Below are 27641 nucleotides of genomic sequence, written 5' to 3' on the forward strand. Positions count from 1 at the left end.
CATTCCTAACAGGGCCCTAGGTGATGCTGTTGCTGCCGGTCCTGGGATCACACTTTGGGAGCCACTGACTTAGGTAGAAGAAGGAAGTCACATTTACGACTGCAAAAAAGTCAGGGAAAATGACACCTAAGAAAGCGCCACACTTTGGCTTTAATATTTGCATTTTGGTGACTTTTGAGATGGAGCTTATTAAGAGCTATGACAATTACAAAGAGCTTCTAGTGTCCAGCTGGTAAAGAAATAGAAGCAACACATATATAACGTTGGGTACAATAAGTCAGTTTCACATTGGGTACATAATCCTAGTGGGAAATAAAAACAATGTTATCCATTGAGCTAAGCTTAAAAAAAAAATGTGGGGCGCCTGGGTGGCGCAGTCGGTTAAGCGGCCGACTTCAGCTCAGGTCACGATCTCGCGGTCCGTGAGTTCGAGCGCCGCGTCGGGCTCTGGGCTGATGGCTCGGAGCCTGGAGCCTGCTTCCGATTCTGTGTCTCCCTCTCTCTCTGCCCCTCCCCCGTTCATCCTCTGTCTCTGTCTCAAAAATAAATAAAAGTTAAAAAAAAAAAACCAAAAAAAAAGTTATCCATTGAACTAAACTTGAATATGTTTATTAATTCATTCATTTGTCCAACTTATTCATTTATTTATGTGGCGGGCATGGTGTTAAGACTCTGAGTGATCTCACTAGACATTGTGCCCGACATTTTACCGAACTTCTAGTTACAAGGAATTTAGAAAAACAAATTAAGTAAATGCAAACTTACATGATAAGGTACAGGCTTCAGGGAGCTTAAATAGAGAGCATCCAAATAGCATGATTTAGGGAAGCTTCCTAGAGTAAGTAATAATTAAATGGAGCATTGAAGATAGGTGGGATCACCCAGTAGAAAGTTGGGCGGGGGGTAGGTCCGGGGAGGACGGCAGAGGAGACAAGTGCAATAATCCAGAGGCAAGCAAGAGAATGCCAAGTTTAAGGGACCCAACACAATTCAACATGGTTAAAGTACGTAGTCATAGGGTATAAATAAGGCTGGTGGCTGACAGTAAACCATTTAGAGCATCACAGGCTGTGTCAAAAATCTCAGAATTTAGGTGAAGAGCATTCGGGAGCCATTACAAAGTTGTGGTTTTTTGAAACAGTGGTTTGAAGACATAATTCCCATACTATATGATTCGCCTATTTATTAACTACGCAGTTAATGGTTTTTAGTATATCCAGAGTTGTCCAGCTACCAACACAAGCAATTTTAGAATATTTTCATCATCCCCCAGAGAAACCCCATACCCACTCATCGTCACTCCCCATTTCCCTCCAATCCTCCTAATCCTCCGCAGCCACCAATCTATGTTCTGCCTCTATAAATAGAATCCCACAGCATGTGGTCTTTCATGGAAGAGCCTTAAGCCAGGGAGTGGCACGCTTAGACTGGCTGGCATATGTGGCCTAGGTTGGATGGTGAGCCTAGAAGCAGAGACATCCATTAGGGAGTTGTAGAAGGAGCCAGATGAGAGAATCTGGTGGCCTGGACCAGGGCCGTGTTGAAGAGACGGAGAAAAGGTAGTATTGGCTGGGCTTGGTAATCAGAAGGATGTGGCATGTGAGGGGAAGTGAGCAGAAAGACACGGCCCTCAAGTGTCATCCGTGACAGTGGGCTTGTCCCCGAGATGGGATCCCTCACGGGACGATCAGGTCTGTGATGAGCCGGGGAAGAGGATGGGTCAGAATTCACTATGATACACCACTGTCCACACTTCGGATGGCCTCAGCATGTCATAACCGGGGTGACACGGATGCTTAGGAAAAGGGGAAGACGGTATTTTTTTTACAGTCTCGCGTAAGATCCCAGAAAGACCAAAGCAACTTATATACAGATTCCATCCTGATTCAATAAAATTAAAAGTTTATTTAAATTTTAATGGAAGTATATTGGTATCAAAGGGGAAAAATTAACCACTTTGCTCTGAATAATTTTGCTGTGTCAATAATTTGTTGCCTTTCAAAATCATCACCAAAGGTCCATCAGGCCCCATGGGCTTTGGGAGGCCACAGAGTGCATTCCCTCGGCCCTGGTGAGGAATTCACCTGAATTAAATCAAAGAAATGGGGATTGATTACAGAGTCAATTTTCAATTACCTGTACTAATAGAGCAGTGGTGTGGGTAATCCCAAACTGTGGTTAACCAAAAATCATTTATATTTGCTTTGGGATGGCATTATTTAAACTATTTATAGCAGCTGGGATCCTAACTACATTTTTCTTTTGTGATTACTAACATTAATTTGCACCCCCAGACTTCACGTTAAGTTTTGGCAAATGGAAGCAGCCCAATATGATAAGTGAGAAGGATATAGCTTTTGGGGAGTTTACACATCCCACACATCATCTACAAATTTAATAATTCACATATATGGATTTTTTAAAGGTCTGCAAGGGTAGAGATTACAAATCTCCCTTGATAACCCGTTTCTCCATTTAAGAACATTTGCCATTGGGAAATGATTTTCCAATGCTAATCTTGATCCTTCTGCCGAAATACGAACTGATCTTTCCTTCTTTCCTCAATGGGGAAAAAAATGAATAAGCAGGCCCCGTCCTCCACGGACTTAACTCCGATAATGCTGAAAACTCCTCTTGACTCGTCTCTTTTTCAAGAGGGACCAGGGCCGTTCTGTTTGTTGTCCTTATTTCCCGGCCCGTCATTAGCTGCTCTCAGAAGTGAAAGATCATTGGGGCGCCTGGGTGGCGCAGTCGGTTAAGCGTCCGACTTCAGCCAGGTCACGATCTCGCCGTCCGTGAGTTCGAGCCCCGCGTCAGGCTCTGGGCTGATGGCTCAGAGCCTGGAGCCTGTTTCCGATTCTGTGTCTCCCTCTCTCTCTGCCCCTCCCCCGTCCATGCTCTGTCTCTCTCTGTCCCAAATATAAATAAACGTTGAAAAAAAAATTAAAAAAAAAAAAAAAGAAATGAAAGATCATTAAAAACCACGAGGAACATGACATTTTCTAAGAAACAAAATAATAAAAACCAAAAAAGATCCTGTAATAAGAAATCAGTGAAGAATTTTTACCTGGGTTTTTTTTTTTTTTTTAATTAAGAAGTATATATGTTTACTAGAGAAAATAAGAATAAAGAAACAGAGAGGAGAAAATTGCAGGCACCTGTGTTCCAGCAGCTGGAGGTAACCACTGGATCTCTGACTCATCTCACTCCCAACCGCAGCCTTCAGTTACGGGGGGAGCGCTGTAGGGCAGGCATTCTAGGCAAAACCACGCCAGCCAGTATCATAATGCTTAAAAGCTACCCCCTCATTTAGAACCTGATGACTTAAGACAGAACCGCATGGAAACCACAAAGACCGCTTTTGTGCCTGTAGTGCAAGATCTACGCCAAAAGCGGGCGAGACAGCCTCCGCGGTCCGTCTCCGGTGCGCACACATCCTGATCTCACTCCTTACGCCTTGAGACGAGGGGTTAGCCATAGACGAGTGGCGCTGGCATCATCTGGAAGCTTGTTGAAATTGCACAAGCCCAGGCCCCACGTCAGACCTACCAAATTGGAATTTGTGCCAGATTCTGACTCACTGGTCCCACTGCTTGGCTGAGAAGCCTTGCTGGATGGAGCTCATCAATTGGCTGGTGAGTAAAGGCAAGCGGGGGGGGGGGGGGGGGGGGGGGGGGGGGGGGCCAAAAAGAGCACCGGGAAGGACACAACAAAGAAGAGAAATTCTTCAAGAGGTCTAGAGGCTGAGCTGCTCCGGGAGGCTCTGCCCTGGGCCCTCCTGGGTAGGAGGTGTTTCTCATCTTACTGCGCCAACTGCGTGCCAAAAAATTGAGAAATGATGTCAAGATTGAGTCAGGGTCCACAGAAACTGGTCGAAACTCCTCCTTCCTTATGTTGAACAACAGCCCTTAGCACCAGGGCTCAGTATACCTCGTCCTGCCTCTAAGTGAGACTCCTTAAGGGGGAGGAAGGGCATTAGGGTATGAGGGTCTTGGGCTCCCCCTGGAGGCTAACAAAGGGGCCTGCATGCTCAGTCTTTTCTGTTCTGATGCCACCCTTAGTGCTTCTGTCAGGGGTCTGTAATAAAGAAGCAGACCGTCAGCGTGTTCCTGTCTACCGTTAGCCCACTTCTCTGTTACTGTTTCTCTCCCCTCCCTCCTTCCCCATTATGCAAGTTAAATGACTCTCTTTGCTAATTCTTTCCCCTCTTCCTGTGTTCTTTCCTGCATTTCTCTGTTTTCTGACAGTAGTAACCACAACGGTTGCGACAAGACTCACCTGGGCAGGAAATGGAACTAAACCATGTACTGGGGGGACAGGAAGGCTGGAAAGGGGGAAGGCCAGGAAAACTCACTCACACGTACACACATATCCCAGCACACGCACACGTGGGCACACAATTATACTTGTTTTCCTTCAAAACTTGGACCCTACCAAATGGTTTTAGATCCTTTTTTTTTTTTTTTTTTTACTTAAAGCATTTCTCCAGCTCAGTAAATATTCCTATAAGACATGCTGAATAGTCTCATAGTATTCCACTGTGTGACCATATCACAAATCATTCAGCGAGTCCCCTGATGTTGGGCATTTAGGTTGTCTCCCATCTTTTTTCATGTTTGTAAGTAATGCCACAATGAACATCCTTGTACATAAATCTGTTCTGATATCTCTGGTTACTCTTTGAGGCTAAATTTTGTTTGAGTTTGATAACAGCAATAAACAACCTGACCTTGGATTGAAAAATCTTTGTTTGTCCAGCACTCAATTATATTGTGGCTTTTCTCCAAAAGAAAACACAGGGTCTGAATGTCAGGTTTTTAATAAGCAGGTTCCACAAGATTGACTCTCTTGCACCTACCTGAAATTTCAGCCACAGTGAATTGCAGTAAAAAAAATGCCTGCCTGCATTCTGCAACTCACCTAGGACAAATTTACTCCAGAGTACCTCTGGATTGGGACATACTGCAGGATGGGGATTCTCAACTCAAAAGGTGACATTCTGTCTTATGGACTTCCATAGAGTCCGCTCTTTGAGAAGGCATAATGTTCACTGTTTAGGCTGCAACATTGTCCACAAATCTGAAAGTTTCTTGGCGATCCCAAACCTTCTTTATTTGGAAGCATAGAGGGAATTATCAGGGTGTAATCTTCATGTGCACAACAATAATAGCCATCCTGTATAGAGACTGTACTATGTGCCAAGTACTACACAGAACACTTTATAGCATGTATTAGTTATCTAATGCTGCGTAACAAAACGCTCCAAAATTTAACAGCTTAACACAACAAACACTCATTGTCCCACAGTTTGGGTGGGCCAGAACTTTTCGTGTGACTTAGTGCCCCTTAGAGGCTAAAATCAAGGTATCCACTCTCTACTACCTTACGGCTCAACTGGGAATATATACATGTAAGCTCACTCATGTGGTTGTTGGCACGACTCCATCCATCCTGGACTGCTGGACCAATGGCCTCGGTTCCTTGCCGGTTGTTGGCTGGAGGCCTCCCTCCGTTGCTTGCACTTAGGTCTCTCACGGGCAGTTCCCAACATGAGAGATGGCTTTCGTCAAAGTGAGAGAGAGGACGCACGAGACAGTAGTAAGAGGTTTTTTTGTAAACACATCTTGGAAGCGTCACCACTTCCTCAATATTTTGCACACAAGGAGTCACTTGGTTCGGTCCATACCCAAGAGCTGGGGATCACTGGGAACTAGTCTTAGAGGCTGCTACCACACAACCATTATCTCATTAATTCAAACAACACCTCTTTGAAGTAGAGGTTGCTAATCCCCATTTATAGATAAGAAAACAGACACTCACAGCCAGGAAGTGAAGAGTTTGAGATGTAAACTTCTTTCTCTGGCTTCGGCGCACATGTGCTTGTTCCCTGAACTATGTCCTCGGTAGGACACTTCATCTGTAAAGGTCATATGGTCCTAGAAATATCTCAGTAGGGATTTGGGTCCACTCTTAGCTTCTTTGGTTTACTCCGGCACTCTTGATTTATTTTCTCACTATCTTCCAACGTTTACATGAAACTGCTTAGCTTACGCTAATAAGAGAGGGTAGCATACCCCAGGGGTGTTAGGTTAGCGATGGAAGATCCAGAGTTGTTCAGTTGTCTGCCTTTTTGGGGGGTTCTGGTGAAAGCTAACTGGCTTCTAAATCTCTACCCAGAAGTCTTGTGCATCGTTCTCATTCTCGGTTTACATTGCGTATTAGCATGGAAGATGATTTGTAAGATAAACATCATTGGGGAGAAATCCCTGTGGTCAAGAATTAAACACATATGCGTGGTTCTCAACACGTTCTCTAGGAGTTGTCGATTTATTTTCCCTAACCAGTGGAGCTATAAATCTGGCCTGTGCTCAGCACACTGTATGTGTTTTGCTTTATGAAGGCATAAATCACCAAGATACAATTTGTGTTTGATTTTTTGGACACTTAATTTGCTTAAATGTTCAGCAGTTCATAGACGTAAATTGTACTGGGCATAGCTCCAAGTGGAGTAAGCTGAGAGCAAGAAGCTATACATATTAGGATGTAATTCAGAAGAAAAATCATCTTGGCTGGTCAAGTAAGTCCTCTTTATAAGTTATTTATAAATAATTTTTCTCCATAGGCGATATAAACATTTAGTAAACACTTCTAGAGGAGGGAGCATTGTAGTAAATTTCAAGAAACCTCACACATAATAGGCTTCTCCACTGTTGGTGAGGGAGTGACGTGCAGGGGATGTGCCCATTTGGCAGATCATGGTTTAACATAGAAGCGTGTCTTCTTGAGAATTAAGACGTGGATTTTCACACCGTCTGCCACGAACTAAATGTGTGGAACTTGAGCACGTCACTTAACTTCTTTGTGCCTCAGTTTTCTCATTTGGAAACGAAGGGTTGGACTAAATAATTTCTGAATTCCCTTCCACTTCTAAAGTGCTGTGGTTCTAAATACTTACTGGGCACCCACAAAACCTCCCCCTTCCGTGCCATGGGAAGGACAGTGGAAAACAGGAAGGAGCTGGGGGACAAAAATACAAGGAGGTTTTGAAAATCAGGGAGGGCTGCCTAATAGTTTGAGCCATAATACCACAGAGAAGTCTGTATAACTTTATACAGGCTGGTGTTTTCCCAAGTGTGCACAGCATTGTCTCTGGTACAGTGCACTGGGAAGGGGTGCCTAAAAGTGGCCCTGGGAACTGCCTCAGAATGGCCCCCACAGTAAGCCAGCTGGGATTGTGGAGTGGCTCCTTCTATTCAAGGATGAAGCTGCACGTGAACTTCTCAACTACCCATGGGATTGATGGCTTCTTTTCCCTGGGAGGAACGGATACAACTTCCCACGTATGCTGGGCCGCTGGCTTTCCCAGGCAACTCCCGGAAACAGCTGGTGCCCAAACCTTAGCCTGACAGGTCTGCTCTCAGGCTCGCCTTTTAAGAAGGAGGAGCAAAAAGGGGAAGGGTCCCTCTACGAGCCACAGACACACCGGGCAGCACCTGCCCCAGCACCTCTGTGGGTAGCAGGGAACCAGTGTTTCTTGCTGACCCTTAGATCTCAATTTCCCCAATAAGATCTATCTCTTAACCCAGTGGTTCGCAGACTTTTGCACACCTAGAATGGAGGACTGAACACATCAACTGCAGGGGTCTGCCCCTAGAATTTCTGAGTCAGTATGCCTAGCGTGGGCCTGAGACTTTGCATTTTTAACAAGTTTCCAATGCTGTTTCTCCGGGGCCCACGCTTCGAGAATCCATGCCATACGACATTATAGAATTTGTCCCAAACTCCACTGCAAGGCAAGTGGTAACAGGAAAGATCATTTAAAGTGCTCTTGGATAAAAAAAAAAAATTTAACTTAAATAGTTATATGTTCATATGTATTAATATGTTTCTTTTTTTTTTTCAACGTTTTTATTTATTTTGGGGACAGAGAGAGACAGAGCATGAACGGGGAAGGGGCAGAGAGAGAGGCAGACACAGAATCGGAAACAGGCTCCAGGCTCTGAGCCATCAGCCCAGAGCCCGACGCGGGGCTCGAACTCACGGACCGCGAGATCGTGACCTGGCTGAAGTCGGACGCTCAACCGACTGCGCCACCCAGGCGCCCCAATATGTTTCTAACAGATGCTGATTTTCCATTTGTAATATCAATATCCAGTTAACTTCAAATACATTTATTTTAGCAAAAAGGGAATCAAATTAAAGAACACATTTAAGTATTCATGTAAATCATAAAACAAGGTGGCAGATCATGACGAAATTCATAAAGGTGGTAACATAAAGTTGGGTGGAATTTGGGAAACACATCAGCAATGAATGCAATAGAAATTGTTAAAGTGGAACCATGGGATCAGACTACCGGCAAAGAGTGGTTCTGCAGGGGACGGGTACTTGAGGTGAGTCCTAATGTGGACGGATTTAGATAAGCCAAGAGGCAGTGAGAATGTGAGCAGGTGGATGGAGAGGGTCTGGAAAGAGCCACAGACAGGCGTATGAGTGCCAATGTCAAACGGTGAGTTGAAAAGAAAAAATATTTGCTCAGCCTGAGGTTTGGTGTACAAGACAACAAACAACCATTATAGCAGATTTCCATTTTTGACTTGTTATTCTGGTAATGGACGTTGGCGGTAACGGGTCTCAGTAATCAGCCTTCTCTGAGAGTCTAGGCTCTCATTTTGTTGGCTTTGTTTTCCCCTGCCATTTGCTTATCTTTTTTCTGGCAAGTCTACCGAGGCAAGGTTTATGGCTCTAGGTTCCTTACGTATCGGATCATCTTTAGAGGTCAGCAGCCCAAACGAAGACACTCTTAGACTGATAGCTGTGTAGGGCCATTATTGTAAACCATCAGAAGCTACTTCAAAGATCTCTTTGGAAGATAACTGTTTCTGTTTTCAATTAGCTGAGCTTGCTTATTGAAAAATTGCCACTGGAAGAGGATGCCATGAAGAAGTGACCATGTAGCCCATTTCATTTTGCTAGCCTGTAATTTAATCTTTGGAAATAATAAGTTGTTGTTACAGCTGAATATAAACTAAAAGTGTTATTTGCATTTTCCACAAACTTGTCATATAAAGAGCCATAAAACCCTTCTACCATTTATGCATCATGCAAATTCATTTTCTTCCCATAATGTCCTACAACGAGAGGGCATTTTTGGGCCCCATGCAGGTCACAAACAGAGGTTTGGAAACCATTTGTCCTGCTGTGCCTTATAAATGGTCATTGAATTGCTACTTTCAAAAACAAACCCTGAAGACTAACAATTTGGTCAAAGACTTACGAAATTGCTTTTAAGAAAATTCCATTGTCCTGACAATCTAAGATCGTTTGCTCTACTTAGGCAACAGTGTAGGGAGAAAACAAACAAACGTGTAGAGCCTTCTGCGACTCTCCTGACTACTTATGACCTGAGACCACTGGTTCCCAATCAGACTCATCCCAATCCCAGGGGGATTGTTAACCTATAGATCACTGGGCCCTACCCCAGAGTTTCTGATTGAGTAGGTGTTGGAAGGGATCAAGTATTGCATATCTATGAGGTTCCTAGATGATGTTAATGCTGCTGGTCCAGGGACGCTTTGGAAACCACTGACTTAGAGGCTGTCTCTGGTGTGCCCTATCTCCTTCCCTCTTTACACCATCTGAAATGACCATGAAAAATTTGTAGGTCCTCATCAGCACCACAGTCCATGATCCTTCCACTTGACTGTCTGCCTCATCTTTATCTGCATGTCAGAATCCTACTCATTCTTCCAGGCTTATTGTAGGGTCATCTCTTTTGAGAAACCTCTTCGGACCTCCAGGGAGACTTGACCATCCCCCCCTTCTGTGGTTTACATATCTAGCATGACGGGTCTACCATAGCATTGCAATTATTCCTTTACATGGGGCGCCTGGGTGGCGCAGTCGGTTAAGCGTCCGACTTCAGCCAGGTCACGATCTCGCGGTCCGTGGGTTCGAGCCCCGCGTCAGGCTCTGGGCTGATGGCTCAGAGCCTGGAGCCTGTTTCTGATTCTGTGTCTCCCTCTCTCTCTGCCCCTCCCCCGTTCATGCTCCGTCTCTCTCTGTCCCAAAAATAAATAAACGTTGAAAAAAAAATTAAAAAAAAATTATTCCTTTACAATTGTAGATTTTCTGCTATCATGAGCTAGGAGCTCCTCGAGGACTCTTATCTCAATTTTTTTAAATCCCCAGTCCCTTGCACACACTAGACACTCAGTAAAGTTTCCTGGATAAATAAATTAAAATTGTTAATAACATATGATATTTATAACCATTTTTTTTATCGCTTCTCAGCCTTTCGGCTGAGATCAAATGTAACCATTTTTTTAACGTTTATTTTTGAGAGAGAGGCAGAGCGCAAGTGGGGGAAGGGCAGAGAGAGAGAGAGAGACAGAATCTGAAGCAGGCTCCAGGCTCCTAGCTGTCAGCACAGAGCCCAACGCGGGGCTTGAACTCACGGACTGCGAGTTCATGACCTGAGCCAAAGTCGAATGCTTAACCGACTGAGTCACCCAGGTGCCCCAGTAACATATGATATTTAATGCAAATCCAATTTAGAGGAAGTACAGCACTGTGCTTAAGCACATAAGCATTTGGGGTCAGACAGACCTGGGTAGGTATCAGAGCTGTGGGACACAGTGCAAATCACTGAACCACTGTGAGTCACAATTTTCTCATCTGTAAACTGATGACAACTCATGTGTTCATCAGGTGGATTAAGTGAGATTATATAGGTGAAGCACTTAGCATAATGGATCACAGACATGCTGAAAGAATTATCATAATTATTATTCATGGTTAGTCATATAAATCAAATTTACATGTTGAATTTCAGAGGAAACAAGATTTTAGTCATTATTTTATTCATTAATAGGGTACTTTGCACGTGCAGAGATTTTTGTATGATGTTTCCGGTAATTTAGATAACGGGATAGCTATTTAAACATGAAAGTGCTTACTATTCCCATTCTGGCCACTATTCCCATTTAGGCCAGAATTATTCATTCAGTGGATATTTTTTTAATGCCTGAAGTGTGCCCAACACACTGCTAGGTTAAAAGAAATACCTAGTCCCTGCCCTCATGAAGCTCAGAGCGCAGCAGGGAGCCTGACATTAAACATAATTAATGAGTTAATGAAATTCAACTATGATCGATGCTGATGCAAAGGTGGTAAATGTTTAATTTGTATGTTCCCTTCCTGCGTAACTCACTCCTCCTCAACAGGGCTCTGATGCTTTTTCTATAACAATCCACACAGGTCAAGTTCATCACGTGAATCTCCCAAATCATGGAGGCTGAATCTAGGAAGCCTTTCCTCACTAAATACTAAAAAGCCCATTTGACTCCGTAAACGAATGACACGTTGTGGGCAAGGCTTTCCCTGGCATGGGCTGGGCATATCTGGGTCTAGTGACTGTGTAAGGGAGACTTCCATGGGAAGAAGTCCCAAAAGGCCGCACAGAAAGGAAGAAGTGGGGAAGAATGAACTCATCGGTGTGTCTAAAGAACGGGAGACATTTTTTTTTTTTTTTGGCCTGGTTTTATTTTGTTTGTTTTGATTTGGTTTTGGTGGATAAGAACCAAAGGAAAGATCTCTCTCCTTGCTGCTTTGCAAGGTCTCTGCTCGGCACCAAGAAGATGTGCAGACCACTCACTCTAAGAGCAGGCCTGTGGCTGTCACGTGACTGTTCTGTAGCTGGCTGGTTATGACCCACTTGGGGAAACCTGTCCTTCGCAGATGGGAGTAACCGACAGCTGATTGGCAGGGCACTCTGTTCAGGTGATGAAAAATCATCTAGAACTGTTTAAAATCAACTCATGAGGGGCGCTGGGTGGCTCAGTTGGTTAAGTGGCCGACTTCGGCTCAGGTCATGATCTCGTGGTCCGTGAGTTCGAGCCCCACGTCGGGCTCTGTGCTGACGGCTCAGAGCTGGGAGCCTGCTTCAGATTCTGTGTCTCCCTCTCTCTCTCTGACCCTCCCCTGTTCATGCTCTGTCTCTCCCTGTCTCAAAAATAAATAAAAAACGTTAAAATAAAATAAAATCAACTCATGAAATCAGACTGAATGAATGAAGGCGAACAAAATCGTTGCCAAGTGAGAACTTTGCCAACCTCTGTCTTCCAAGGGACCCAAACAAAGTTGCCGTATACGTATAATTTTCTAGCCCAAGCCATGTGTTATCATTGCTTTACTCAGTGAAGCTCAAGCTCAAGGAACGTTGACGTCAGGATTTCTAAATGAGTTCTTTCAAAACACTATTAACATTTCTTTAAGGGATTTAACGCCTATCTTAACGCGTATGTATGTATGTGTTTTCTGTGGTGATAGCTCCCTGTGGTAACTATGGTTATTAATTATAAATAAGAGTTGGGTAAACTACATCAGTATTTCAACGTATTTTCTGATCATGATATGTTCTATATGTTGCATGAAATTACCAACAAATAGAAAATAGAGAATTTGAAAATCAGTGCGCCCCTGTGGCTCAGTCAGTTGAGCGTCTCTTGATTTTGGCTCAGGTCATGATCTCGCAGTTCTCGGGATTGAGCCCCATGTCAGGCTCTGCACTGACACCGAGGAGCCTGCTTGCGATTCTCTCTCTCCCTCTCTTGCCCCCTCCCCCACTTGTGCACGCCCTTTCCCTCTCTCAAAAGAAATAAACTTAAAAAAACATTGAATATCATCTATTTTTCCATCTCCCAGCGTTAACCATTATAACTGCTTCAAAATTTTTGATAGAATTTATTTAATAGATTTTTCAATACAATGGCAATCTTGTGGTGTATATAGTGTGTGTGTGTGTGTGTGTGTGTGTAATATTTTTCTTTGTTCTTAAGTTTTCTTTAAAAAATATAGTTTTAATGGCTAAAAACATATCACTGTATGAAACTACTCACAGATTTTTGAAAGTAAAAAATAAGCTGGAATTCAGCCAAATTTCTCTTTCCCTAAGATAGCGGTGAAAGTATGCCAGGTACTATTCATTGTGGAATCCTAGGCTCATGGAGCTGGGAAGGACCTCCAAGGTCATGCATGAACATGAGAAGGCTCCAGAGAAATGCGTGAATGTAGTTATCTTTTTCTCAGTAGTCTAACCATTATCGCAGCCAACTTCGTTTGAGTACTAAAGGTAATTAACCCTGGCTGTAGCCAAAACTTTTTTTTTGTATCTTGCATGATGGGTGACTGATTTTAAGCAAATGTACATTTATCCCAGATAGAAATCCTAATTAGAAATTTTGCCTGAAGAAGTTCAGGTTTGCGAACATTTTACAACGAAGCAATTACTACCAAACAGTAAAAGAGGAACCATGGGTTATTTCTCATTAGACCTTTCCTTCAAAGTTCGAGAAACTTGAATTTATACTAAATTTAATTATAAAAGTACCTGATAACTTCTTCAGTTTCTTCCCTTACCCTGATAGAAACTTCCTGAAACTCGACTCTCACAAACATGCCTATGATTTTCTATTATCCCACACACCTCACCACCACCTTGTATACGTTTTATGATACGGTTTGCTGAGAGAAAGCAAAGTAATGGAAACCATGCAATCTGAAGCAGGTTCCGTCTACCTGCCTGAGTTGCAAGAGCTACATTCCCAAGGAAGCTTTTATTTAACAAATGTTGGCTCTGTCTACATGACAGTGATATTTACTAATGTTAATTAAACATTATAATTAATACTAATTGCAACTGCATTGTAACTAATAGAATTAATTGAAGCAGTATTATCTCATTAATACTAGTAATTAATAGGTAGCTATGAATGTCATTAAATAACAATAATTCACACAATAATATCATTGCTCAATGGTCCCAAGTATTATCACATTTACCGTCACAATGAACTGGAGAGGTCTGGAATATGTATTGTCCAATTCTTCATGCAGAAAGCTATGAAAGATGAATGAAGAATTTTTGGCGTTTTAAAATCTTCCGAGGAGGAAATCTCAGTCTCCCCATCCTGACCAGCTGTTTATCAGACCTGTGGCCTCACTGGTGGGGCAGATGAACAAGTTTGATTTTTTTTTCTTTAAAGGGCATGCAACTTATTCAAGAATATTATTTGAAGCCCTTTTCACTGTTTTTTTTTTTTTTTCACAGCTGAATACCACATTTACTCTTAGGGGAGTATTTTTTTTTCTATTGTGAAGGTGAGGCTGGACAGATAACTTCATGTTCCAACTCGGCCGTACTGTTGGACAGGAAGGGTGCGCAGCTTTGACTGAATTATTCTGTAACAACGCCAGCCTCACATTTGATGTCTAATCTGCACCAGGAAGCTGTGCATCAATGCATTAGTCTAAGTGCATGAGGAGCATTTGGTTTTAACTCCACACAATGGCTCCTCTTCGGGGGTGTTCTCGCTTTACCCTTCCTCCTTAATGTTCTTCCAGGTTTTGTCCTTAGTCCTCTTCTTTCTTTCCAGGTTCCCTCTTCCCACGTTCCCATCAACATCTCTCAAAGCACCAGGGATCCCCCAGTGTAGGTAATTTTAGCTTAGCTCTCTCTCTATCGTCCAGAGCTTGCTCCTGGCATTTCAGACTCAGTTATTTCCCAAACGGAACTTTTCTTCCTTAAACTTACTTCTTCTCCTGGCTTCTCCATCTCCATAAATGGCACCGTCATTCTCTCAGTCCGTCTGGAAAGAGGTCTTTGAGACTTCTGACTCTCTCCTCTCCTTTGGCACCTACATCCCGCCCATTCTGCTTCCAGAGTCGCTTCTTTTCCCTCGCCACAGTCTCAGTTCAGCCGTGCGGGGGGTTTCAACAGTGGCTGCACAGTAGGTCATGTAGTGAGCTTAAACAACAACAGAACCAGGCCAGCTCCCCGTCCCAGACCAACTGAATCAGTAGCTCTGAGGGAGGAACCCAGATTTCAGGATTTTTCAAAACTTCCTCGGGGGCGTGTAATGTGAACACATGCTTGATAACCCCTGCGTCGGATTCTCTGTGAAAGAAATCCTACATGTCTTCCTGTCTCTCTCTTCCTTTTTATCTCTGCCTGAGCATTCATTTTCCTATTGCCCTGCTCTGTAAGGGCAGGAACTGGTTTAAATGCTTTCCGGGGCGCCTGGGTGGCGCCGTCGGTTAAGCGTCCGACTTCAGCCAGGTCACGATCTCGCGGTCCGGGAGTTCGAGCCCCGCGTCGGGCTCTGGGCTGATGGCTCGGAGCCGGGAGCCTGTTTCCGGTTCTGTGTGTCCCTCTCTCTCTGCCCCTCCCCCGTTCATGCTCTGTCTCTCTCTGTCCCAAAAATAAATAAAAACGTTGAAGAAAAAAAAATTAAATGCTTTCCATGTCTCCCCACCATTACTTCAGAGTAAAATCATATTCCTTATCCTAGTCAGACAACTCTCCTGGAACTCGTTTCATGTTAGTCCTAGTCCTCTCCACGTTCTAAAAGCATTTGACAAAATATGCGTCACCCACTTGGCCTTACCTCATTTCTTTGCTCCTTATGTTCTCCCTTTGTGAATGGATTTCCATAATCTTAGCGTATCACTTTTAAGATGCCTTCAGCTGCAGGTTATAGAATATCCAACTAAAAGGGGCTTCGCGATAAAAAAAAAAATTGTTATTGCATGTAAAAAATGTTAACAAGTAGGGAGTTCTGGGATTGGTTATGTCCAGGATGCAAAGTTGCTTATCTGTAATGCTATTGCTTTCTCCCTACATACCAAGATGGTGGATACAACTCCAAGCATCACATCCTTGGGAGACAATGTTCAAGCCAGTAAGGAAGCCAGTTTCTGTTCATTTTTTAAATTTTTTTTCAACGTTTATTTATTTTTGGGACAGAGAGAGACAGAGCATGAACGGGGGAGGGGCAGAGAGAGAGGGAGACACAGAATCGGAAACAGGCTCCAGGCTCCGAGCCATCAGCCCAGAGCCCCACGCGGGGCTCGAACGCACCGACCGCGAGATCGTGACCTGGCTGAAGTCAGACGCTTAACCGACTGCGCCACCCAGGCGCCCCTCTGTTCATTTTTTAAAAATCAAGACAGGGGCGCCTGGGTGGCACAGTCGGTTAAGCGTCCGACTTCAGCCAGGTCACGATCTCGCGGTCGGTGGGTTCGAGCCCCGCGTCGGGCTCTGGGCTGATGGCTCGGAGCCTGGAGCCTGTTTCCGATTCTGTGTCTCCCTCTCTCTCTGCCCCTCCCCTGTTCATGCTGTGTCTCTCTCTGTCCCAAAAATAAATAAACGTTGAAAAAAAAATTAAAAAAAAAAAAATCAAGACATAAAATTTTTCCCAAGGGCCCCCTAGCCAGCGTTTATTCAGTGCCATTATCCAACATGGAGTCAAAAGACGATATTCTTGCTTCAAGGAAGACTCGGAAAGTGAATATCTGGCATTGTCCGTCTCTAAACTGGAAGGCTGGCTCTTCTAGGAAAGAAGTGAGTGGGGAAGGCGACCAACACAAGGAGACAAGCACCAGGGTCTCCTATATTTTGTCTTTTGAAATATATCAGTACTTCTCCTAAAGTTCTATTCAAATGCGTCCTCCGTGAAGCCTTTCCCAATCTCTCTCCAGACGGAAGTCCCTTCTCTCTGAAGGCCTGTGGTATTTTCGTTTAAATGTCTCTCCTTGATCTTTGTGTGCTTCAGGTTTTTGTAACATCTGTGTGCCTTCTAAAAAATTAATTTACTTTGATACAGAGAGAGAAAGAGAGAATAAGTGGGAGAGGAGCAGAGAGAGAGAGAGAAGGAGAAAGAGAGTCGCAAGCAGGAACCGCACTGTCAGGGTAGACCCCGACGTGGGGCTCGAACTCACGGACCGTGAGATCATGACCTGAGCTGAAGTCGCACGCTTAAGCAACTGTGCCACCGAGGCGCCCCCGGGTAAGTGTCTTGTTTCCCATATTGAATTACAAGCTCCTTGAGGGCAGGGGCCATGACTCAGTCATCTTCGTATATCCTGTAGCACCAAGCCAACGGAAAAATATTTTGTTGCAAAAGTGATATTCTGGCTTTGATGGCCTTCACGTTGTTTGCTCAGCTAGCGGCCTTCTCAAACTTGTTTCCGATGCTGGTTTCCGGGTGGCCAGTTAGCCAACGGAGATCAAGTGATAGTGACAACAAGGATTCATTTGTTGTCTTCCCTCCTGGCCATTTCCTTCTACCCAGTCATCCGAGTGGGGTGGCCACCCTTTTCCCGTTTCTGCCAGTTGCAGACAAAGCAGATTCAGTAGTAATAAACCGGTTGTCACACTCTGAGCCCCTCTAACTAATTTCTAGTAAAATATTAGAAGTTCTTTGCTTAGAGCCTAAGGCTGACCAGGCTGGGACACACGCTGGCGGCAGGGCTAATGAGAAAAGTCCCGCCAGGTGGCAACTCACCCCCGCTGGGGCTCTCCAGGAAGGGTCGGCCTGGCAGAGAAGGGTGCTACATCTTTACCCACTTGGGGAGATGCCGGCTTCAAAGACTGGGCTCCGACAGGAAAACGAATGGGAACCGGTGGGCGGGGGGGGGGGAGCCGGCAGGCATTGCGGGCTCATGAAAAGAACCGTAATAATAATAATACTTTTCAAAGCTTTATTTCGCTGAGAGTGACAGGCGAGGGATTTCATTGGCCTGAAATGCGAGAGGCTTGGTGGTTTTCAACACCCCCGTGGTGCTTCAGCACAACCCACAGGGAGGGTGTAGCAGCTTCTGGGAAAGACGGAGCTGCCCCAGATCCTTCTCTGCTCTGACTTTCTTCAGAGAACCGTTCTCAGAGGTCCTCTCCTTTCCCGCTTAGGCTAGCTGGGGGCCCGGACGATTGTTCTCTTTACAACACAAACAGCTATTGCCGCCTGTGGTCCAACTTGTCTGGTGCCTGAGGGACAGGGTCGGGGCCTAATGAGGTAAACAGGATTCATGCTTGGCTCAGGCCAACTTACAAGGACTCTGCAAGGACAGGGCTTAGCTAGGTGAACTTGGGGCCTTAGAGGAACCAAAGGAAACTCTTGTGTGAGTAACCCAAATGTACCAGGGGACGCTGCCAATATCGGAAGTGGTCTCCAAAGGTCAATTCTAGCGAAAGGAAGCCAACCAAAATAGATTTGCCCTCCAATACTTTTGCTGAGTGATGAATATGCCTGAGGTTCTGGACTAGGCGGTATACATACGTCATCTGATTTTATATTCGGAACAGCCCTTCGAGGTCGTTTTTGTTAGCCTTATTTTCCGGATGAGGAAACTGAGATTTGGGAAGTTTGTCAGCGATTCCTGAACGTCGGTGGGCAGTGGAATCACCTGGCAGCTTTGCGAAAACACAGGTTTCTGAGATTCCTCTCTGCCTGACTCATCTTGAAACTGGAACGGGGGCTTTTCTCCCCCCTGCTCTGGTGCTCGAGCTAAAGCGTCAGTTCTTCCTGGGTGTCTAGGCTGCTGGCCTTCCGGTGGAAAGCACACACAATTGGCTCTCCCCGCTCTCCAGCTGGCTGACTCACCTTGCAGACCTTGGAACTTGTCAGCCTCTACGGTCGCACGAGCCAACTCCCTGTAATAAATCTTTCTCTACCAACATCCTATCGGTTCTGTTTCTCTGGGGAATCCCAACTCATACGGACTTTCTGACTCAGTGGGTCTGGGGCCAGGCCTGAGAACACGCATTTCCAGGGTTCCCCAGCGACGCTGAGACTTGGGATCAATGCTCTGTGATTCAGAGACCACACTCTGAGAACCTCTGCCTTAGGTTCAGGGAAGGCAGACAACCTCCCTCCGTAATTCCCTCAACCCAGATCCTGTCGGCCGGCTTCTCCCGTGAGACTCGACTTTTTCTCGAAACACACATTTAATTTGCTGTGCCCAGGAGGTGAATAAGAGACAGGCCTTGTCTTCGATGTGCTCACAGCCCAGAGGTGGCAGCAGGAGACAGAATACGATGTGGAGTAAGTGTACGGGGATCGGGGAGGGGGGCAAAGAGGGTTTACCTGAGGGCAGAGAACGTCTGGAGCTTTCACGTGGAAGGAAGACGTAGGGAGGAAAGGAAGGATCTGAGGAACCAGGGCTCAGAAACGGTGGCTAATCCGCTCTCACATCTCATTTCTTTTCAGTTCGACCTAGTTTCTCCCAGCTCTGCGGGGGCCTGATTGCGCTGCCCGGAGGCACACTGGTTCCCTCTCCGCCAGCTCTGTGCCCCACGCTTGGTCTGCCCCGGCCCATCCGGGAGACCCACACGGGAGGAATGTATACCAAGCGCCTCGCTCGTCAGTTGTTCCGGGGATTGAAAGAGGCTCCACGAGCTTTACAACCCGGCGAAGATTGTCGCCAGCTTCACAATTCTGGCCAGCATGTCGATGCTTTGAAGTCTGGTTGCCGCCTTTTACAATTCTATTTTTAAAATGTATTAAAGATGTTTGAACGTGGCAGAGACTCCCAATAAAAGCCAGGCTGCTTGAGAATCAGGAGGCTGGTCTCAATTTAAAGTGCCTGTTAAATAATAGGATACCCGTGTAAAAGGGGCTCCACGAGACCGACCCACTGGTTCTCATGGAAGGCAAGCTCAGTCGCCAATGCCCCTGAAAGGATCGCAGAGGCTATCGAGCCCTCTATCCCCTGTCGATGCCACGGAAGTGCCTTTTCATACACAGTGATAGAATTTTTGTTTGAGTCAGTCATTAACATAAAGGCACGAAGCGAAAACAGGAGATGGTCCCTAATGAAAGATTTCGGCCTGAGTTTCGCCTAAAAATCAAGCAAGTGCTAACCGATAAGTTTCCGTGATTCTGCAAGGCCTGGCTCCCTGAAGAGGGGTCTGGGGTCCTGCTATACGCCCACAGAATCACAACTCTGAACATCTTCTGGGGACCTATCTTTGACGGTCCATTTTATCTCGAGGACTTTATTAGGCCCTTCAGGAGGCTACTTGAAAAATGAGATGTGAGGGGCGCCTGGGTGGCGCCGTCGGTTGAGCGTCCGACTTCAGCCAGGTCACACTCTCGCGGTCCGGGAGTTCGAGCCCCGCGTCGGGCTCTGGGCTGATGGCTCAGAGCCTGGGGCCTGTTTCCGAATCTGTGTCTCCCTCTCTCTCTGCCCCTCCCCCGTTCATGCTCTGTCTCTCTCTGTCCCAAACATAAATAAAAAAAAAACGTTGAAAAAAAAAAAAAAGAAAAGAAAAATAAGATGTGGTTCCTGACCTCTGCCCTCCCCATCATCACCCACCCTCAGTGACTCAAAGAACGTTGTTGACTCCAGCTTCAATCCCGTCCACAGTTCTTCCTCCTTGCTGCTACTGCCCTTAATTCGGGTCTTTGCTTGTGTGCCCGACACGGCAGCCTTATTCACCCACTTTTCAGTGTGTCCTTATACCCTGGAGTCTAGAGAGCTACAATTCCCATTCCCAGACTCTCTTGAAGTTAGAAGTTGCCATGTGGCACAGTCTGGCCCATAAAATATAAACCAAAGTGGTCTAGGGATTTCTGGGATGCTCTTGCTTTCCTGAAACCAGCACTGACCCTTCCTTCTTCCCATTCTCTCCTCCGGGCTACTGCCTGAGATGTGATACGCCCGCTGTTTATGTAAGTGCCGTCTCGCGACTATGAGGGAAATGCCAGGAGAAATGTGGGGTCCTTGGTTCTGCCATCTTGAGCTATGAACCAATGTCTGCAGTTGGCAACTTTTGTACTTCTTTTTTTTATTTTTTATTTTTTAACGTTTTATTTATTTTTGAGACAGAGAGAGACAGAGCATGAACGCGGGAGGGGCAGAGAGAGAGGGAGACACAGAATCCGAAGCAGGCTCCAGGCTCTGAGCCATCAGCCCAGAGCCCGACGCGGGGCTCGAACTCACGGACCGCGAGATCGTGACCTGAGCTGAAGTCTGCCGCTTAACCGACTGAGCCACCCAGGCGCCCCAACTTTTGTACTTCTTATGGAAGAAAAATTAAAACTCGAGTTTGTTTACGCTGTGATTTCTCAGTTCTTCACGACTTAGAGCCACGGATCCTTTCTAGCCACGCTGTTACATGGGCTCAGAGTGATCAACTTACTTGCTTGAGCACACAACTGCTAAATAGCAGAATCACGATTAAATCTGATAGGTAGCAGGCTCACTCGAAGACTTATCTTCACTGAATTTTTTTTTCTGTGAATTCCCCGCATGGTGTCCGGGTGCAATGCTAACATTTTTTCGTTCCTTCAGGACAAGGTATCTTTTAAAATCCTCGACAGCTTTGGTAGATATGGCAAGTTCCCTTGCAACCTGTTCTGGGAGGCCACTGAAAAGACTCCTCTCAATTATGTAACTGTCAAGCAACTGGGCCTGGCTGCGCCAGGGGGAGAGTGAGTAATAGGCCCTTTCTGTGGCTTGACAAAGGCAGCCTCTCCAAATAACAACCCGGTATGTAGATCTGATCATTGTGGGGGGAAGGAGGACATGTTCGTGGACATCAAGAAGCCTTGTAAAAGGAAACTGGCAGTACCGACTCTATCACGTTCCCAGCTCTTTTGAGATCCCACATCCTTAGATGCTTCTGCCAGGTTCAGAGTCTCAACTGACGTCTCCTGGGAGGAGAAGAAAGTGAAGACCACCCAAGAGGAAAATCCCCACAAGGGACGGCAGTCTAGAGTACGCCTCCCGGCTCATCGGCGACACCTAGACTCAGGGAAGGTTTTTTATTTCCCAAGCACTGATTTTTATTTTCCCAAGCACTGATAAGGTCTGTACACCAGTCTGAACCAGAAAGAGAAACGCTGCACAAAGGTGTAGCGGAGTATGGCATCGACAATAATAGGAAGTCATTTTCAGGCTGCCCCCCCCCCCCAGTCTGATTCCCTAGCTGCTTTCTGAGAGGCGTCCAGAGCAGGACTAAGCCACTTTAGAATGAGGGAATATCTGGGGTTCTTAGATGATGGGCAAGGATGACCTTGAAAGATCCTGGATTCATGTTACTCTGATGAATGGGGGATGAAGCAATTTTAATTTGAAGATGACAAGACGTAATCAAATTTGTGTCCTGAGCTGGTGAACGAGGTCGCAACAGCTACACAAGTGATAGCGTTAACAGACAGAAATCGAGGGAAAATTTTATCACTGAAATGACTAAAATAAGGGTAACTAAACGGTTGGGCATTGTTAGTGAACTGTCAAAAATCTACTTGAATTCAGAGCATAATGAGTCAGCTAACTCGTATTTCAAACACTCCTTTTATGTCAGAATTTTCCTCCAATGGTCAAGAGTCTCCATAATCAAGAATTATCGTGGAGACGGGGTGGGTCACTAGGCAAGTCCATGTTATTCAGTATGACTTCATGAGCCAATAAATATTCATGCCGGCCAGAATAAAAAATAGTATTGACCTCCTGGAATGTGTAGGAGGGAAGCTTTGGCTCTAATGCTAATGGATTTTACATTGTTTTATCAAGATCTGGAAATCTTGGATTATTCTGAATCGTAGTACTGGAGAGTCAACATTGTTATTTTAAAAGTATAAATTGCGGGGCACCTGGGCGGCTCGGTCAACAGAGCCTCCAACTTCGATTCAGGTCATGATCTCACGGTTTATGAGTTGAGCCCCACATCAGTCTCGCTGCTGTCAGTGCAGGGACTGCTTGGGATCCTCTGTCCCCCTCTCTCTCTGCCCCTCCCCTGCTTGTGTGCTCTCTCTAAAAAATAAATAAACTTTAAAAAAAAGTGTAAGTTACATATACAACATAGTGACAGATGAGTCCACCAAGGGTAGAGTAGATGATTTAATTGGTGTTCGGCATTATCGGTAACGTCGGTAACAGTAACCATTTAGACTTCCACTAATAGTCCCAGATTTAGAGTTACAGTTTGAGAGATCCATCCAAGATATGTAAGAACAAAACCCTGAACTATAACTATCTTAAAATTCTCCAAAAGGCCTTAAGTTTTTAACTCCAAGCGGGAATCCTCATTAAAGACATGCCATGCTAGCTTTATTTCATCAGATGCCTCCAGAATCAGTTGGGTGAGGAGGGACCTAATGGGTCTGAATGATTATGACGTTGTACCGGGCTCTCTGCTAAGCACTTCATAGGTCCTTATTTAATCCCCAAAATACCCACATGAAATAGATGCTATTATTATCTTTGTATTACACAAAGAAACAGAAGCAGAGAAGAATTGCATGGATTGCCCCAAATTACACAGTCTGTAAGAATCAAAGTTAAGGTTAAATGCTGATTGTCTCTATAAAAATAACCACTTACGTTGCATCCAGTACCACCCTCCATCTTCACTTTTCCTCCTCGCCCCTCCTCCCTTCAGATACTTCTCAGCTGGGTTTCAGGAATATTCCAGAATCCACCTTTTTAAGTCTCAACTGGAAAGGTAAATTTCCAGGCACACATGGTTTCCCTGACATTTCTATTCTGCTGAAATGTTACACGATTGGTCTTTATCCTATGGTAGGAAATTTATATGCATCTCTACCACTGTTGCGGGTTCCTTGAGGCTAGGGCCTCACTAATTTGGAATTTCCTCAGGAACTGACAAATGGCGTCTCTGGAATACACTTGACAAATGTGCTGAATGACTGATACAAAGTACAGACAGAGCAGGAAATCAAGCTCACTTGATGTTGGCCAGGGTCCTTCTCAGGCAGAGGGTCACAGATAAACTCTGGGGCCCTTGCCTGCTGGGACACATGCTGATTTTTGCTTCTGTGTCCTCATGGGAAGCTCGCTGCGCTTCAATCTTGGTTCTCATCAGATGGAAGTGAGAACTTGGAATTCTTTGAAGAGAGTGCATTAAATTACTTCCACAAAATTTGTTTTACTTGATCATAACGTGGTAGCATTAAATTGTTGCCTAGAAAAGCACTCTGGCTTTCACAGTTCTTTCCTTTCTTTCCCTTCCCTTCCCTTCCCTTCCTTTCCTTTCCTTTCCTTTCCTTTCTTTTTTCTTTTCTTCTCTTTTCCTTTCTTTCCCTTTCTTTTTCTTTTCTTTTCTTTTCTTCTCTTTTCTTTTCTTTTCTTTTCCTCTTTTCTTCTCCTTTCCTTTCCTTTCCTTTCCTTTCCTTTCCTTTCCATTCCAGTATAGCTAACATACAGTGTTATATTAGTTTCAGGTGTACAATATAGTGATTCAACAATGCCATTCACAGTTATATTAGTTTTTTTTATTCCTGCCATACCAAATTCATTTTATATAAAATTAATGTAATGTACACACATGTAGCATTTTGTGTCAGGTTTCTTTCACTTGGCATATTTTTAAGGCTCATCTATATTGTAGCATTTTTTTTTTAATTTTTTTTTCAATGTTTTTTATTTATTTTCGGGACAGAGAGAGACAGGGCATGAACGGGGGAGGGGCAGAGAGAGAGGGAGACACAGAATCTGAAACAGGCTCCAGGCTCTGAGCCATCAGCCCAGAGCCCGACACGGGGCTCGAACTCACGGACTGCGAGATCGTGACCTGGCTGAAGTCGGATGCCCAACCGACTGCGCCACCCAGGCGCCCCTATTGTAGCATTTTTAATAGCTCATTCATTTTTGTGACTGAATAATATTTTGCTGTATGGATATGCCACATTTTGTTTATCCATTCATTAATTGATAAACATCTGGGTTGTTTCCACATTTTTACTGTTATGAATAATGCCGGTATGAACACTTGTATACACATTTTATGTGAACATATGCTGTAAATCTTTGGGGTATATACCTAGAAGTGGAATTGATGGGTCATATAGTAAGTCTGTGTTTAACTTTCTTTAATGTTTATTTATTTATTTTGCGAGAGAAAGACAGAGTGCATGAGCAGGGGAGGGAAAGAGAGAGGAGGAGAGGGAGAATTCCAAGAAGGCTCTGTGATGTCAGCGTAGAGCCCAATGCAGGGCTCCATCTCATGAACCATGAGATCATGACCTGAGACGAAATCAAGAGTTGGATGTTTAACCGACTGAGCCACCCAGGTGCCCCTCTATGTTTAACTTTTTAAGGAATTGCGAACTATTTTCCATAGCAGCCCCCCACCATTTTCATCCCTATTAGCAAGATATAAGGCAATTTCTCCACATCTTGCCAATACTTGTTATTGTCTAATTTTTTAAAAATTATAGTCATTCCAGTAGATGTGAAGTGTATCTCATTGTAGTTTTGCATTTCCTAATGAGTAATGATGTTGGGCATCTTTTCATGTGCTTCTTGCCTTTGAAGCATAAAAGGTTTTAATTTTAATGAAATCAAATTTATCTATTTTTCCTTTGGCTGTTTGGGTTTTAGATGTCATAGCTGTGACAATGTTGTTTAATTCAAGGTCATGCAGAATCATACCTGTGTTTATATCTAAGAATTTTATAGTTTTCTACTGAGGTCTTTGATACATTTTAAAGTCATCTCTGCATATGGTATGAGATAGAGGTCCAACTTCATTCTTTTGCTTGTAGATATTCAGTTGCTCTAGCATCGTTTGTTCAGATGACTTCTTTCCCTATTGAATGGCCCTGGATCCACTGTCAAAAGTTAATTGACCACAAACATATAGGTTTATTTCTGGACTCTCAGTTCTAGGACCCTGATCTGTAAGTCCAACCTGTGGCAATACCACACGGTTTTGATTACTGTAGCTTTGTGGTACATTTTGAAATTGGGAATTGTGATGGACAATTTGTTCTTTTTCAATACTGTTTTGGCTATTATGGATCTCTTGCGTTTTCCAAACTTTAGGATCTGTTTGTGAATTTCTGCAAAAAGGGTAGCTTAAATTTTGATTGGTATTGCGTTTAATTTATAGATCAAATTGGAGGGTATTGCCCTCTTAACACTGTTAAATCTTCTAATCCATTACAATGGATGTTTTTCCATTTATTTGGGTCTTCTTCAATTTCTTTCAATGATGTTTTGTTTTAAGTATTAAGCTTATTCCTGTTTTATTCTGTTGCTGCTATTATTAAAGGAACTGTTTTCTTAATTTCATTTTTGGTTTGTTCATTGTTGGTGCACAGAAATACAACTAATGTTTGCAGATTAATCTTGTGTTCCGCCAACCTGCTGGACTTGTTTATTGCCTATAAAATTTTTTTGTTATTCCTTAGTGTGTTTTAGGTGCAACATTATGTCTTCTGCAAATAGAGACAGTTTTACTGCTTCCCTCCCAATATTCCCTTTTAACTTCATTTTTCTTGACTAATTTTTCTAGCTAGGACACCTACTACAGTGTTGAAGAAAATTGGTAAAAGCAAGAGTGAGCATCCTTGACTTAATCCTGATATTAGGAAGAAGGCATTCAGTCTTTCCACTGTATGTGTGATATAGCTGTGAGCTTTCTTGTAGAGACCTTTTATCGGGTTCAGGAATTTCCCTTCTAACTTACTGAGTCTTTTTATATGAAAGAATATTAGATTCTGTCCCATACTTTTTCTGTGTCTATTGAGATAATCCTGTGGGTTTTGATTTTTATTCTATTAATATGGTGTATTATGGTGATTGACTTTCATATGTTGAGCCAACCTTGCATTCCTGGGATAAATCCCACTTAGTCATGGCATATAATCCTCTCTGTATGTTTCTGATTCAGTTTGCTAGTATTTGCTTGAGGATTTTCATTAAAAATATTAATCTGTAGTTTCTGTTTCTTGTGATGTGTTTGGCCTTATAGAATAACTGGAGAAGTGTTCCTTCTTCTCCTGTATTTCAGAAGGGTTTGTGAAGAATTTGTGTTAATTCTTTAATGTTTAATAGAATTCATCACTGACGACATCTTGTTCTGGACTTCTCTTTGTGGGAAACTTTTGGATTACTAATTACATTATTTTACTTGCTACTGGTCTGTTAAGATTTTCTATTCCTTCTTGAAACAGTTTTATTAGTTTCTTGCCTTTCTAGGATTCTATCATTTAGGTTATCCATTTATTGACATACAAGTATTCAAAGTAGTCCCTTATCTTTTTATTTTTGTAAGGTCAGTAGTGATGTTTCCTTTTTTTTTTTTTTTTAGCAATTTGAGTCCTCTTTTTTTCTTAGTCCATATAGCTAATTGTCAATTTTGTTGATCTTTTCAAAAAACCAACATTTAGTTTTGTTGATTTTCTCTATTGTTTTCTCCTAATTTATTTTTTCTGCTCTAATTTTATTACTTCCTTTATTCCTTTTGCTTTGGTTTTTAATTTGCTCTTTTTTCCCCCCTAGTTTCTTAAAGTAGAAGGTTAGTCTATTCATTTGAGAGAGCTTTCTTTTTTTTTTTTTTTAATTTTTTTTCAATGTTTTTATTTCATTTTTGGGACAGAGAGAGACAGAGCATGAACGGGGGAGGGGCAGAGAGAGAGGGAGACACAGAATCGGAAGCAGGCTCCAGGCTCGGAGCCATCAGCCCAGAGCCTGACGCAGGGCTCGAACTCACGGACCGTGAGATCGTGACCTGGCTGAAGTCGGACGCCCAACCGACTGCGCCACCCAGGCGCCCCTCTTTTTTTTTTTAAGTAGGTGTTTACAGTTATAAATTTCCCTCTAAACACTGTTTTCATTGCATATCATGAATATACATTTGCACTCATCTTGAAGTATTTTGTAATTACCCTTATGATTTCTTCTTTGATCCATTGATTATTTAGAAATGTGTTGTTTAATTTTCACATTTTTGGGAATTACTTAAATTTCCTTCTGCTATGGATTTTTAACTTCATTCCATTGTGTTTGCTGAATATACCTGGAATGATTTCAATATTTTTAGGTGTATTCAA

The sequence above is a fragment of the Prionailurus bengalensis genome, chromosome C1 (assembly GCF_016509475.1).
Source record: "Prionailurus bengalensis isolate Pbe53 chromosome C1, Fcat_Pben_1.1_paternal_pri, whole genome shotgun sequence".
NCBI lineage: Eukaryota > Metazoa > Chordata > Mammalia > Carnivora > Felidae > Prionailurus > Prionailurus bengalensis.